The sequence below is a fragment of the Hyaena hyaena genome, unplaced genomic scaffold (assembly GCF_003009895.1).
Source record: "Hyaena hyaena isolate Hyena2069 unplaced genomic scaffold, ASM300989v1 scaffold_1794, whole genome shotgun sequence".
Lineage (NCBI taxonomy): Eukaryota > Metazoa > Chordata > Mammalia > Carnivora > Hyaenidae > Hyaena > Hyaena hyaena.
This window is the reverse complement of record NW_024082430.1, coordinates 111,172-127,175: the sequence shown is the minus strand read 5'-3', so window position 1 is coordinate 127,175 and position 16,004 is coordinate 111,172.

The following is a 16,004-nucleotide window of genomic DNA, read 5'->3' as shown; positions in this document are numbered from 1 at the left end:
TTTTCATTTGTTTTTGGGTTTGTTTTTGTTTTGTTAGAACTGCATATAGCTGTGCCTGTATCTTAACAGGAAATGAATACTAGATAGAATAAGGTTTGTTAATTAATATATACCTGACTCATGGATAGAGCTTAGATTTTTGGCAGCATTAAAACTCTTAGAGTGGTAGGCAGAAAAATGGCTTCTCAAAGATGTCAATGCCTTTAGCCCGGAGACTGCATATGTTATGCTACAGTGCAAGGAGGCATCAAAGTAGTAGCAGTTGGGATTAGTTTGCTAACTAATAAGCAGCTAAGTTTGCTAACCAGCTGACTTTAAAATAGGGAGAGTATTTGGGATTATCTGGATGGATCTAATGCTATCAGAAAGGTTCTGAATGTTGGAAGAGGGAAGCAGAAAAAAAGGTCACAGTTCTGTGATGTCAAAAGGACTGAAATCGCCCTTGCTGGCTCTGAGTAGGAGGAAGGGGACCATGAGCCGAGGAATGCAGGCAGCTTCTAGAAGACAGAAAAGGCAGAGAAATGGATTCACCCCTGGAGCCTCCAGAAAGGAACACGGCCCGAGCAACACTGATTTTGGTACAGGGAGGCCTGCATCAGACTCCTAACCTACAGAACTGCAAGGTAATAAATTCACATTGCTTAAGCCACTACATTTGTGGTGATTTGTTACAGCAGCAACAGGAAACTTAGCAAACTGAGTTATCTCCGAAACCTCACTTTGGCCTGTTTCGTGGATGATAGGATCCATTGTTTTCACACAGAATAGTTCTTATTTCCAAACAAAATTTAAATGCCCCCAGAGTTTACTGTGAAGTAACAATAAGCTAAACTATGTTAGCTTTTTTTTTTTCCAAAAGAAAAGAGAGGGTGGAAAACACGAAGTCCTCCACAACATTAACACATTGTCTGAAAGAATTTATATTCATGAAATTTAAAACCGACTCATGAAACTCTATCCTCTTTGGAACACTGTTACCAGGCCACAATTAAAAGACAAAATGTTAAATTGTTGAGACTGGCAGTCATCCTGGCTGTTGTATTTGGTTTTTGGAGTTCTTTACTCAGTACTGGCTGGGACGTTTTTTGTAGACTAAAGATGAAGTCATTAATGAAATCTCAAAACAAACTCATTCTAAACTTTGGAGAAATAAGGTTTCATTACTTAAGAATTTCCCTGGACTAGATGTATGTTGAAACTCCCACTTGATGTAAGAAAATGTACAGAGAGAGAAGAAATACTGTGTGACTGTTTTTCATATTTGAGACCTTGCACAGCCCTGAGAATGCAATTGTGGGCTCCCACGGGTCCATGAGATCTACCAGTTGTGCAAAACTTATGAACTAAACACAGGCATAAAAGAGGAAAAATAGTAACAGACTCTCTAAATAGCTCATGCAACGATACAGCAAAAAATAAGTTTTACATGGTTGATGTCAGAAATGACTACCATAGGGGCGCCTGGGTGGCTCAGTCAGTTCAGCGTCTGACTTCAGCTCAGGTCATGATCTCACGGTTCGTGGGTTTGAGCCCCACGTCAGGCTCTGTGCTGACAGCTCAGGGCCTGGAGCTTGTTTCAGATTCTGTATCTCCCTCTCTCTGACCCTCCCCTGTTCATGCTGTCTCTCTCTCTCTCTCTCTCAGAAATAAATAAAACATAAATTAAAAAAAAAAAAGAAATGACTACCATATAGTAGAATAATAATTATAAATATGCAGGGTGTACACACACATTATTGCTATTTTAAAATTTGAGATTTACAGGTTACCTGTGTAATATCTTTATATGTTTATATATTGCTTATACAAAGTTAGCATAACTTGATTCTAATCTTTGATGTAAGTTTTTCTTAACCTCCAAGAGAAGAAAAATGTTTTAAAAACACACTGAAAGCAGGGTTCAGATAGTCTGTATCATTTTGACCTTTAAGTATGTGGTGCCAACTGCTATCTATGCCCAGGAGTGTATAACGTGTTGCATGAGCTCATCAAATTATCTTACTTTGCTGACGGAATCTCTATTTTTAAAAAGAAATGTTGTACTTAATGCCAGTAGACAATTACTAATAAACAGTACTATTGAAGCTTTATTGTCCTGGAAACTCTTTTTCTTAGATAAAAGAAAAGTTTAAAGAAAAGATTTTTTTTTCTCAGAGTTTTGGTCTAGTGTGCCGCCCAGGCCTCTCAACCCAGCTTTGAACTTGGAGTCTAAAAAAACGTTTGATCTTCTTTGTCTTTCAACTTGACAAAACGTCCTTCTTCTTTGAAATCCCCATTTTATGTGTGCTTGTCAATGTGTTTTAGAAATGAAAAGCTCTGGGGGGTAAGATAGGAGTCTTTTTTTGTTTAACCTTTGAACATCCTCCTAAGTGTCTACTCAAGCAGTTGGCATTCCAAAAATATATCTCATTAAAATTCTAATTCTTCCCATAGTGGTTTGGAAATGATAGTAGTAGGTGCTGGATTTAGCTTCTTCACTTAAAGCTTTTAAAAATAAATACAGTCAAAGGTGACATTTCATTCCATTCAACAAATATTCTTCAGACCCTTCTGCATGGTAATAATTAATGTTCTTTGAAAGATGAACTGACATAGCCAGTATGATCAAGTCATATGCTTGATACATAAGAACCTTAAAAGTAATTCATTGATTCAAAAAATTTATTCTCTTACTAGAACAAGAAAATCTAATGTGTTGCCAAATAATGTCACTTAGTCAAATGACCAAACCCTACCAGATAGCCCTCTTTGAATGAAATGAATACACAGAGAAAAAGGCAACGTTATACTTTATTAATCAGGTGGGAATTTTGCTTTAATTTTATGTAGAACCCTGGTGACTTATAAGTTGATCCCCATGAAAAGTTCTTTCCTAACCATTATTGGCATGAAATGCCAACTCAATGTCTCTCTTCCCTGAAAGTAGGGTATATGGATGAGGGATAAAGAAAAACCAACATAGGAACCAAATGATCACAATAGAGAACACAGGAAAGAAATAAAACTTATTAAAATGTGTCACATGGGTCTACATAGCATAACAAAGAGAGCCCAGCCCTTGTTCTGAATGATCTGCAACTCAAGGATTAACTTTTAGTAGGAGGCCTCTGATGTTGCCTTAATTTTTGTTGAAATAAAGTAGAGGAAGTATGACTATTCTGATTTTAGATCAAACAGCTTAGTCCTGCGGCTTTCTGCCTTGGCAAAAAACCTATTCCAGCTGAAAACTCACCATTAGAAAGAAAGTATTAGCTGCTAAGATAGCCATTAATAAGTAAGAATATAATCATGTGTGGTTCAAATAAATGCATTTGCGTAACATTTTAGACTGCTTCTTGAATAATAAGGCATTCACTGATAAGATGAGAGACTTTTTTTTTCTCCCTGGCATTTGTCATTTACTCACTTTTCATTTTAAAAAGGCACTTATTTTGGCTGGCCTTCAGAGAATTTCTGACTCCTCGGCCTGTTGATGTCTTTTAATAGCAGAGTGCAACACTGCTGGTGACCTTCATTTATGTTTCAACCATGAGCTGAGTCTAGAAATAGACATCAGAGCAGACTGCTATGCTAGCAAACCACATCATAGAGGCACTATTTTTAAGGAAACCTAAAGAGTTTTGTTCTTAACAGCTATGGGAAAATAAGGAAAACCAACATGACTGTGGCAGTCAGTGAGAAAGGCCTGCCTCCTGCAAGAGGAGGAAGAACTGGATTCCCTGAGGTCTCCCTGGTCCAGTTTGGGGGTAGCTGGGTGAACCTTGAAGCCTACGGCAAAAATGGCTGGTGGAGTGGCAGCCACACATGAAGCTTTTAGTAGTAAGAGCAAATACTCAAAGAGAATTTTAGAGTCTCTGATGTCAGCCCTCCTTCCATTTTTTTTTTTTTTTTTTGAAAGAGAGAGCGTGCACATGTGAGTGAGTTCGGGAGGGGCAGAGACAGAGGGAGAGAGAGAGAGAGAGAGAGAGAAAGAGAATCCCAAGCAGGCTCCCAATGAGGGCACAGAACCCAATGAGGGGCTTGAACTCAAACCATAAGATTATGACCTGAGCTGAAGTCTCATGCTTAACCAACAGGCTCAACACCCCTCACCCCCTTTTTTTTCTTATTCATTCTTCTTAATCCCAATCTGGCTTTTACCCTTCCCTACTGCCTACTTCTCAGAGACTATGTTCAATGGCTGTACCAGTGATCATCGGTGCTGCATCCAAGGATAAGCTCCCTACTTGCTTCCTTAGCCTATCTTCAGTATTATACTGATGGCCACCATTATTTTCCTCAAATATCTTTCCTCTGATTACCACCATATCACTGTCTTCCAGTTTTCCTCTTGCCTCACTCACCATCTGTTTCTCATTCCCCATTCCTGGCCATTTCTCCTCAGTGAAAAGATCAAAAGAAAAAGTATTTAAAATTTATTTTAGCAACTGAAAAATAGATACTTTGAAGAATATTGATAGACTAGCTGAATATGTGCTGATGTGTTAATCTGATTGCACATATTAAGAATCACACATTAATAGTATAATAATATATTAATGTAGAGAGGTTAATTTTTCCAATCTCACATTTCATGAAACAATTCTATGCAAAATCTTCACTTGTGGCCTTCAGATCAGTCTCTTTCTGTCAGAGTCACTTTCAAGTCATTGACTACAGTTTTCCAGAAAACATCCATTTCAGATTTAGCCCTTTTGGAATGTTGCATGATATTATCACTGGAAATGTTATTAGCCCATTAGGGACATTTGTACAACAGTATTTGCACAACATTAAGACATCTTTTTTTATTTGTCTTTTAGATGCATATTCATGATCTCTGCAATGTCATCACTATATTTCTTTAAATAATTTCAATAGGTTTGCTTATAAGGATATCTAACACTTATAATTATGAAATCTTACCTTCCATAATAATTAAATCGGCATTTCATTTCTAGGCCTTCATTTTATGGAAGGCAGGCTTCTGTTAGCATCTAAAACTAGAATTAATTGAAGCTCTCTGTGCCTGGATATAAGATCAATTTCCCTAAATATTACTTTGAGTTTTGAATAGAGTTATCTGTTAACCTGTGTTTTTGGTATCCTTGAGATATGTTTGCTATTTTTTGTACAGAAATTGTGTTGATTTCCTTTTTTTTAAATGTTTACTTGCTTTTGAGAGAGACGGAGCATGAGCAGGTCGGAGACAGAGAGAGGGAGACACAGAATCCGAACCAGGCTCCAGGCTCTGAGCTGTCAGCATAGAACCCAATGCTGGGCTCGAACCCATGAACTGTGAGATCATGACCAAGCTGAAGTCGGATGCTTAACCAACTGAGCCACCCATGTGCCCCTGTGTTGATTTCTGGTTTAAAAATGCAATATATAACATACTGGGTTATCATAATGCCTTTTGTTCCTTAAAGTTCAGCTATATTTTGTTGTTTTTTGTTTATTTTATTTTTAATTTTATTTTATTGAGTCCCAGTGGGGAAGAGGGGCGGGGAGGGGGGGAAGAGAGAGAGAGAGAGAGAGAGAGAGAGAGAGAGAGAGAGAGAATCCCAAGCAGCCTCCACACTCAGTGTAGAGCCTATCGCGGGGGCTTGATCCCACAACCCTGGGATGACCTGGGCTGAAATCAAGAGTCAGGCTCTCAGCTGACTGAGCCATCCAGGTTCCCCTAAAGTTCAGCTTTTAAATCTCTACATTCTATTTATAAATATAGGAAATGTTTTGAAAAATATTTGTTTCTGTTTATAAGCTTAGTTAATATTTCACATGTTTTAAACAGCATTTATAAATTTAATATATTTAATTTCATTTTGTACTACTTTAATTATCTGGCTTTAAAAGATAAATATTCCCAAGTACTAAAAAAATTGGTATAAATCTAACAAAATAAACTTACACATATTATGAATATGTTCCAACATCATAATGTAGTAAAATGCAAACTCCAAATCCTAAAATATAAATTACTCAGTTATGGATTTTAAGTCGTCACTCAGATAGGTCAATTTTCTTAATCATTACAACCACATTATATCACCATATATGCAGATTCCCTTTTGAAACAAAATCATAATACTCTGGTCTTGATTCTCTAATCTTTTTAATCTTAATTTTATATCTTACTGGGATTAAAAAATAAGTGTTTATTTAAGAAGATAGTTACTGAGGGGCGACTGGGTGGCTCAGTCGGTTAAATGTCTGACTTCGGCTCAGGTCATGATCTAGCGGTCTGTGGGGTTGAGCCCCGCATCAGGCTCTGTGTTGACAGCTCCGAGCCTGGAGCCTGCTTTGGATTCTGTATCTCCCTCTCTCTGCCTCTCTGCCCTCCCCGCCCCCGCCCCCACCCCCACCTGCCTCTCTCTCTCAAAAATAAATAAACATTAAAAAATTAAAAAAAAGAAGACAGTTACTGAGGTTATTTAATATACATTCTCATCTGGGTTTTATGAACTGGCTAAAACCAGTTTGTTATTTTTGGTAAATGTTTGTTGTCACTATTGTTACCAGGATATAATGCAGATAAGTGTCAGGCCTGCCACACCAATGTCTTTTAGTGAGCAGTCACATCACAGTAAAGGTACCTGCTCTGTAAGTCTCTTGCAGTCATATTCCTCCTGTTCTTTTTGGTGCTCAACAGCCTTTCATAGCAAGGCTTACCTAAGCCAATTCAGTAATAGTCTTGTATCAAGATTTGGCTAAGCATCTACTGGAAGCAGGCAACCAAGAATCTTCAGAACCAGCAGCTGGACAGGTCATTTCAAGATCCCGCCCAGAGTGCTATACCTAAATGTATAGGTTACAGGGCTCTGGATTTTCAGTCAGCCAAATGTGGGGAAATGTCTCTATAAGATTCTAAACAATCTAAACAATACTCTAAACACGCTCTTTATATCCTGCATATCACTAATTTTTGCCCATGAGGTGTCTTTTTCTTACATGCATTATGTGAATTATCAAAGCCCCAGCTATTGCTAAGGGCTAAACGCAGTCGAAGTTCATTTATTAGCCACCCAAAGAATGTGAACTTTCCAATTAAATGCTGGATAACCACATCTGAAATGTAAATTTCTGATTTAGACAACTGGCCTCTCCTAGATGTAGACTGAAACTAACATAAATTTATATCACAGTGTTTATATTCAACAATGTAAAATAAATCGTAAATACAGTGGTGAACGAAGCACACTCATTATGGAAGACAATTCCCATCCTAGTTGCTTGAATTTATATACATTCTAGCCATGAAGCTGGCTGGATTCTTATCAGTCACTGCAATGGGATATACTGAACTTGACAGTTGCTATCTCAATGACTCTATAAATCAAAGTAGATACATAGCCTTGTTTTTTGGATTCATATTATACATACTGCATAACTCTTTTGTATTCGTGGAAGTTAATATGTCCTATTTAGCTTGATCACTCGACTGGATTTTCCATTTTGAGGGCTCTTGGGGAGCATAAGGAATGAAAATACTTTTCTGTTTATCTTTAAAGATCTTTCCATTTGATGGAATTCTTTGTTCTTACATGTAATCTCGGGATCTTTGAACTCTTACAGATTTTTCTATTAATTTTACATATTCCTCATGGCTTTGTCTGACTTTTGATAACAACTCATAAAGTAAGTCTGTTGATATAATTGTTATTATGCCCCAACCTGTGAGACGTTCAATATAGGAATGCCTTCTCTTTTGAGTGATCATTTTTAGAAAGAAAATAAACCAGGTTGTATTTACATATATACGGTATATAGCAAATCACCAAACTTTTATGTCCAACCCTAACATCATCCTGAATTCTAGAGATGTATTTCCAGCCAAGCAACCATTGAATTTTGTACCCACCTCTTGAGTGCCTCCTCCCTGTGGATTTTCATGTCAGTACAAAAATGTACTGACCACATTCATCCATATTCTCAGGCCACATATTTAGGAGTTATTCCCGACTCCTCTCTTCTTCTTTTTCATCCCTCCCACCCTACCCATCACTGAGTTCTGTTGCCTCTGCTTAGAGAACAGATCCTAAATCACCTATCCAAGTCACCATCACCTCTAAGCAGTACTATTTCAACATGCTGGCTTTGCTGCTCCCCTCTTGCCCCTTTATCATCCCTTCTTCATGAAATGTTTGGTTAAAATGGAAATTGGATCTTTCTCCTCTGCCCAAAATTCTCTAAAACTTTTTTACCACATGTAAAATAAAATCCAAACTCCTTACCTCATCGTATAAGTTAGGACCTTTGCAGATTCTCTGACCTCATCTTCTAGCCCTTTCCTTACACAGCTGGAGAGCTTTTATTTTCCTCAAACTCAGCTGATTTCTGCCACAGGGACTTTGCCCTAGCCCTTCCCTCTGAACAGAGCACCATTTCCTGTTATTGTAGGAAAATTGGATCTTTTGGGATTAGAATTTCAGTGTAAATTTACCTCCTTAGATAAATATCTCCTGCCCATCTAATCTAAAGCAGACCTGGGGCGCCTGCGTGGCTCAGTCGATTGAGCATCTGACTTCAGCTCAGGTCATGATCTCACGGCTCATAAGTTCGAGCCCTGCATTAGGCTTGGACCCTGGAGGTTGCTTCAAATTCTGTGTCTCCCTCCCTCCCTGCCCTCCCCCAAATCATACTCTGTCTCTCTGTCTCTCAAATTATAAACATAAAAAAATTTTTTAATAAAATAAAAAAATAGAGTAGACCCCAGTCACTCTTTATTATTTCACACTATTTTAATTCTGTCCATTGCAGTTATCAATATTTACGTTTATCATGGTCACTATTTTTCTTCTCTAATAATACATGCAAATGATGTTTATTTTTATTTTGTTCACTACCACATTGCCAGGGCATCTGCGATATGATGGGCACTCAGTGCACATCTTTAAAAGAATAAACATTCAGAATATAATCCAAGTCTCAAGATGTCTATTGGCAATCTCTGTTGTGTATCCTATAGGCACCTCATCTTTTTTTTTTTTTTTTTCCGGTTTTCACACTTTTATTGTAAAGCTCGGGAATAATTACACGGGTCTTCCATTGACAGCTCAGCAGACAAACCGGAAACGAACCGAACTGGAGGGGGTAGAGGCACCTCATCTTTTAACTCTATAATTGCTTTCTTCAATGGCCCTTGTGACAAAGACCATCAATCATCTGGCGATGCAATTTTTTTCTGATGTCCTCATAGGGTAGGGAGCCCATAAAAGGTTATTCAGAAGCCACATTTTCTTTAATATTTTATGTTTGTTGAGTCTACACGTTTAATTATTATATTTATTAATATGGCAATTTTAACCACTTATGTTTATTTTAATCATTTACTTACATTATGTTTAAATATTTACATTAAATTTCTTTTAAAAGTGCTTCATCTGACTCACTAACAAATAAAATCTTCCCGGGTACTTAATCAATTCTTGTAAATCTAGGAAATAAATCTTATTTATATATGCTAAGTCTTATATTCTTGAAAGTGTTCCAGTATTATTTATGAAACTAGTAAACTTTCAATTTAAAACTTCAAATCTGGGGCACCAGTGTGGCTCAATAGGTTAAGTATGCAGCTCTTGATTTTGGCTCAGGTCCTGATCTCTGACTCAGGTCATGATCTCATGGCTGTGAGATCGAGCCCTGCGTTGGGCTCTTTGCTGGATGTCGGGTCTGCTTGAGATTCTCTCTCCCTCTCCCTCTGCCCCTCACTTGCTTGCATGCAAATAAATAAATAAATAAATAAATAAATAAATAAAATTTAAATATAAATTTAAAAATTATTTAAAATAAAGTTAAAAATAAAAAATTAAAAATAAAAAATTTATTTAAAATAAATTTAAAAAAATAAATGAAACCCAAAATCTAAGTCAACTATCACTTACACAGTTTATATTAGACTTACAAAATTAATCAAAGAAGACAAATTCCCTGAAGCCTAAAATATCTAATAGGCACAGATTTTTTTCTTTCGCACAAAAACATTAATATACAGATTTGATTTACTTCATAATTTTGATACTTAATCCAACTCTTCCTGGGGTTAAGAATATAATTATGTAATGTCACACAGTTTTGAGGTTATCACCCCAAGCAATTTTTAGGGTTCACTTCTCAGCTGGCTAAGATTATGTGCCAATAAGCAGTGTGGGCGGGAGGTGAGGTCTTATGCTGCAAATGTGCAAGGTGAACTTTTATTTTTTATGCCACCACCTGTTAGTGCAAGCTTTCAAGGTGTGATGTTAGTGCCCTCCAGATAGGTCAAGCTTGACGTCTCTTCCTTGTATTCCACTTAAACATTATCTGGTTCTTACATCCGATGAAATTTGCAACCACCTCACAAGATTTGCAACTAATTTTCTTCTCTGAATAAATTGGATTGTTCTTTGCCTTCTAAGATATTTAATTGTCATCTGATTGGATCCTGCATATATTTTAAATCTTTTTCTCACTCTGTTGCGACAGTTTCAAGATCACGTTAATATCACCTCAAGGCCGGAACATGAAAATAAGCCTGCCTTTTCATTCACCTTCTCCATAACTTCCATCTTGATTTTATCATTGACCTCAAATTCATTCTATCCTTCTCATTATCATTGCCATTGCCCTAGTGCAGGTTGTGACTTTTTTTCTCACTTGGACTCTTGTTCTTCTCCACAACTATTCAGTCCCACTTAGTATGCCACACATTTGTCAGAGCAATTTTTCTTAAATGCAAATCTGCTCATATCATTCTGCTTAAATTTTTTTCATAGTTGTAGGTAACCTTAAGTATTAAGTTTAAACTTCTTAGCATGGCATTTTTATCCATCCATTTATTTTCCATCTATTTGCTATCCATCAGATAGTTCCTTTTCACTCTGGGTATTCCATTACCTCTCATTTCTTTTTTTTTTTTTTTAATTTATTTATTATTGAGATAGAGAGAAACAGAGCATGAGCAGGGGAGGGTCAAATAGAGAGGGAAACACAGAACCCGAAGCAGGGTCCAGGCTCTCAGCCGTCAGCATAGAGCCCAATGTGGGACTCAAACTCACCAACAGCGAGATCATGATCTGAGATGAAGTCAGCTGCTTAACCACCTGAGCCACCCAGGCACCCCTCTCTCTTATTTCTGTCTATAAAACCTTATTTATCCTTTAATGTTTCTATTCCCCTAGTCTCCCTACCACCCTATCTTCAGGTAGATTGACCTATGTCCACTTCTTCAAATGTGTTATGCTCTTTCTCATCTTGGTTTCCCTCCAGAAGTTCCTTCTTTCCAGAATTCTCCTTCTTCCTCTGGAAGAAGTCACTGGACAACATTATACTCATTTCTCCAAATTCAACTCAAGCAACACTTTCTCTAAAGTGTCTTCCATGACTTGATTCTTCATTTGGGATGAGTTACAACTTTTCTATGCCTCCATGGACCCTTTGCATGTGTATATTTTAGCATTAATTACAGTGTTGTAACTCATGATTTTGTTGTCCATCTCTTCAAATTCACGGAGTTTTTATCTCTATATCTCTGACACATAGAACAAATTAAGCATTCTAACAACTTTTAATATAGGTGAATAAATAAATGAGTGAGTGAATAAAAGATGCCCATCTTTCAAATCGATTGTGTTTGGTCACCAAGCCACTCCTAGGGATTATCTTTGACTGCTGCTTGACCAGTTCAAGAAGCTTATCTTCAGCTAAGGTGTCAGGTTGGGTCTAAATCTCTCATTCGAACAAGCAATTTGTAGAATGCAAAATCCTGACAGAAAACTTGTGTTTCTTGAGAGCATTTAACACAAAGACCAAAGGTGGGAGACTACTTACTTCTTTATCATTCATACACATTCAAAAAGGCCTTAAAAAAATACAACGTAGATTCAGAATACCACACAAATCAAATATGTGCATTAATGGATTATTATAAACCAAACAACCATGTCAATTCATGCAGAATTTTACTAGTTACCCCAGAAAACTCTTCCATGTATCCCATCCTAACCACACTTTGCTCCTACCCCCAAAAGAAGGTAATCATTTAGGTAATCATTTATGCTTTTAAAAGTAATTTTAGGGGTGGCTGGGTGGCTTAGTTGGTTGTTTCGGATTTTGGCTCAGGTCATGATCTCACAGGTTGTGTGTTCTAGCCCCATGTAGGACTCTGCTGACAGCTCAGAACCTGGAGCCTGCTTTGGATTCCGTGTCTTCCTTTCTCTCTGCCCCTCCCCCACTCACGCTCTGTCTCCCTTTCTCTCAAAAAGAAATAAACTTTAAAAACAGTAATTTTAGGAGTGCCTGGATGGCTCAGTAGGTAAGCCTCTGACTTCAGCTCAGGTCATGAACTTGCGGTTCGTGAGTTGGAGCCCTGCATCCGGCTCTGTGCTGACAGCTCAGAGCCTTGGAGCCTTGCTTCAAATTCTTTGTCTCCCTCTCTCTCTCGGTTCCTTCCCTGCTCGCACTCTGTCTCTCGCTCCCTCTCAAGAATAAATAAACATTTAAAAAGAAAAGTAATTTTATTATTCCAATATACATACCTAGATACCATATTTTGACTTTGTCCACTTTTTTTTAACTTTGATATATCTTTTAAATGACTTTTCATCTCTAGGCTCTTCTTCTATCCCTTTTATTTGCTGGTAACTTCTCTGTTGAAGAATTAAGGCCATGTGACATGTAGAGTTTCATACCATCTGGATTTTTCTGATTTTGTATTCTTGCTGAGGCACTGTGCATTTTTGTATCCTTGATATTTCCTGAAATTGGCAGCTGAATCCAAAGGCTTGATCCAACTCTTATTTGATCTCTTTGGCAAGACCATAGGTGGATTTATGTTCTCTCACCAGGAAACACATACTATTTTTGGTTGCCTCTTTTTTGGACATATCAGCAGCCATTGATACAAAGGACCTAGATCCATTACTTCATTAGATGTTATACTTTTTTCTTTCTTTCTTTCTTTTAATTTTTTTAAATGTTTATTTATTTTTGAGAGAGAGAGAGAGAGAGAGAGAGAAAGCAAGCAGGTGAGGGGCAGAGAGAGAGGGAGACCAGAACCCAAAGCAGACTCCAGGCTCTGAGCTGTCAGCACAGACCCCAATGCGGGACTCGAACTCACATACCGTGAAATCATGACCTGAGCAGAAGTCGGCCACTCAACCGACTGAGCTCTCCAGGCGTCCCTCCAATTCTTTCTTTAAAATTTATTTTTCATTTACTGGAATAGTTTCATAAAGAGACACTTCCCTCCTTTACAACAGGCTATCCAGAGATACCATTCATGTAAGAAATGCATAATAAATGCTTGATTCTTTTTCTTCATTTTCTAGTTTTTAGAACAGATAGTTGATTTCTGTTATCCTTTTATCCTTTGAAACTGACCAATTAGTTAATCTTTTATTGCTCCTGGAATGGACACTGTTTCTGGCCAAAAACAGTATTTAAAAAAAATTTTTTTTAATATTTATTATTATTGAGACAGAGAGAAACACAGCATGATTGGGGAGAGGAGCATAGAGAGAGGGAAACAGAATTCGAAACAGGCTCCAGGCTCTGAATTGTCAGCACAGAGCCCAACACGGGGCTTGAACCCACAAACCATGAGATCATGACCTGAGCCGAAGTCGGATGCTCAACCGCCTGAGCCACCCAGGCGCCCTTAGAAACACTATTTTAAAGATCCAAGTGCTAAGACTACTCAATTTGTTACCCCAGGTAGATAGGGCTAGAAGGATTGGGATAAACTGCTTTCCTCTACTCTAAATTAGTTCAGGTAACTGAGAATTGGTTGAAAATTTTGTACTTCATTTGTGTCCACTTATAAAATATGAATGCATTTAGCAATACCATGGCCCACACATCTATCTTCATGGTCATTACCAACCTGTGCAGGTCAGAGGCTATCAAGTTGAGAGTGAATTTCATGAATAACATAGCCCAGGGTTATCTCAGAGGCTGTCTTAAAACTTGCAGAGCTGTGCTCCTGAGTATTCTTTCTGGAAGCCTGAGGGCAATGCTTCCTCGAAAAGAACACTACTCTAAATTTGAATTAAACAAACGTATACCGTGTAAAGGAAAGCAAGTGTTTAGCTTTTCACTTCATGAACACAAACAAACATGACAGAATGAACAATTCTTTCCACAATCATTTTGCAACTTATATGGTTTTTACTAAATACATCTGTTTTAAAGAAATCAAATTTCTCATTTGGAAGAAATTTAACTTCTTATTTCTTATATAACTGTTATGTCCTTGAGGGAAATATAAATATCCAAATGAGAATCCTTTTTTTAGTAACAGCACGTACATCGACTTGGGCCATATTGATTCTCAATTAGGTGTTTAGTTGTGGAATGAATACTAGTAGCTATGACTTATTAAGCTCTTACTAGGTGCTGGCTATTTTATACATGTTTCATTTTGTTTTGGTTTGTTTCTGTTATTCTCACTGTAACCCTGAAATGTATGCAGTCGTTTCCCCCTTTTATGGAGTAGAAAATGGAGGATGGTGTATTTGAAGAAATATAGCTAAGAATTTTGGACCTGAGAATTCATTCTGGGGCTCTTATTTTTCAGAGTCCCTATTTTTATCTACTTTACCACACAGCTAGCCAGGCTTTGACTACATAAACAGGCAAAATTGCATCTGCTCTCATCAATAGAACACGGATGGTCTTTGTAGACAATTTATTAGTGTCTCTTCTACCTCCTTGGTACCACTGATGGGAATAAAAAAATAACTGTTGCCTTTCAACAGATTATGAGAAGAATAGACTTTAATATTCTAAGTGGCTAAATAACTTTGAATTAAAAACAGTTCACAAACATTATCAAATAGATAGTCGTGCATCTTTTAAATACTGGGCACTGCAGGAGATACAAAATGAAGAAGGCACATTTAAGCTCTTTAAGGCTCTAAGCATAAGATAACCTAATGAAGAAATAGGTATGGATGTTAATAACACAAGGTGTTTCCTTGCTGTCAGAAACCTGAGGCCAAAATTGTTGTGCAAAGGCTGTGTGCCTGGATTAAAAGGATGTGTACGATGGTGCTGGGGGGGGGGGGGGGGGGGCTGTGAAGGATCCTGACTGGACAGACATGGGTTTTTTGAGGCTGCGATAGAAGTGTGTGTGAAGGGAGCAAGGTCTCCCCCATTGGAAGGAATGAGCCATTCAGAGCGTTCAGAGAGGGCCCTGGTTGTAGAATTGCACCAGGGAAGACAACGGTCACAACTGCTGGTGCTGGAGCCTGCAGTGCACCCCTTACATGTCACCGCTCCTCAAATTTGGGACTCTTCCTCCATCTCACTCTCAGCAGATAAACTTGACCAACTTTAAAGAGAAAAAGCAGTCTTTTTTTTTTTTTTTTTAAATATTTTTATTTATTTCTAGGAGAGAGAGAAAGAGAGCGTGAGCAGGGGAGGGTCAGAGAGAGAGGGAGTCGCAGACTGAAACAGGCTCCAGGCTCTGAGCTGGCAGTCAGCACAGAGCCCGACGTGGGGCTTGAACCCACGAACCGCGAGATCATGACCTAAGTGAAAGTCGGCCGCTCAACCGACTAAGCCTCCCAGGCGCCCCAAAAAAGCAGTCTTATATTTCAGTACGACACAAACAAACCTACCTGTACTTTCTCGTTAGCCCCTCCTTCGGGTCAGGGGTGTAGAAAAGTTGTTTCTTGTAAGACTAATTCCTCTACCTTCTTTAAATCCACTTTCCTCCCCTCCCCACCGCCAATCCTTGCACCCCTTTCCTCTCGTTTGCTTTCAGCCTCCCTCTCTCAGCTGGATTCTTCTCAGCCCAATTCTTCCCTATTTACTCGTTCCAAGTAAAAATGAAAGCTCTACTATTCTTGATCCCTGTCCAGCTCCACCCTCCCGCTCTGCCCTTCAGAACCAAGTTACTGGAAATCATCGTCTATAAATCTGTCCTTATGCCCCCAGACTCAGCCCTCTCATCTATGGCTTCCTCAAACATCTCTCCACTGAGATAACTCTCCCTGAGAGCACCAATGACTTCATTGCTGCTAAGCCCTGTTGCTGTTTCTCAT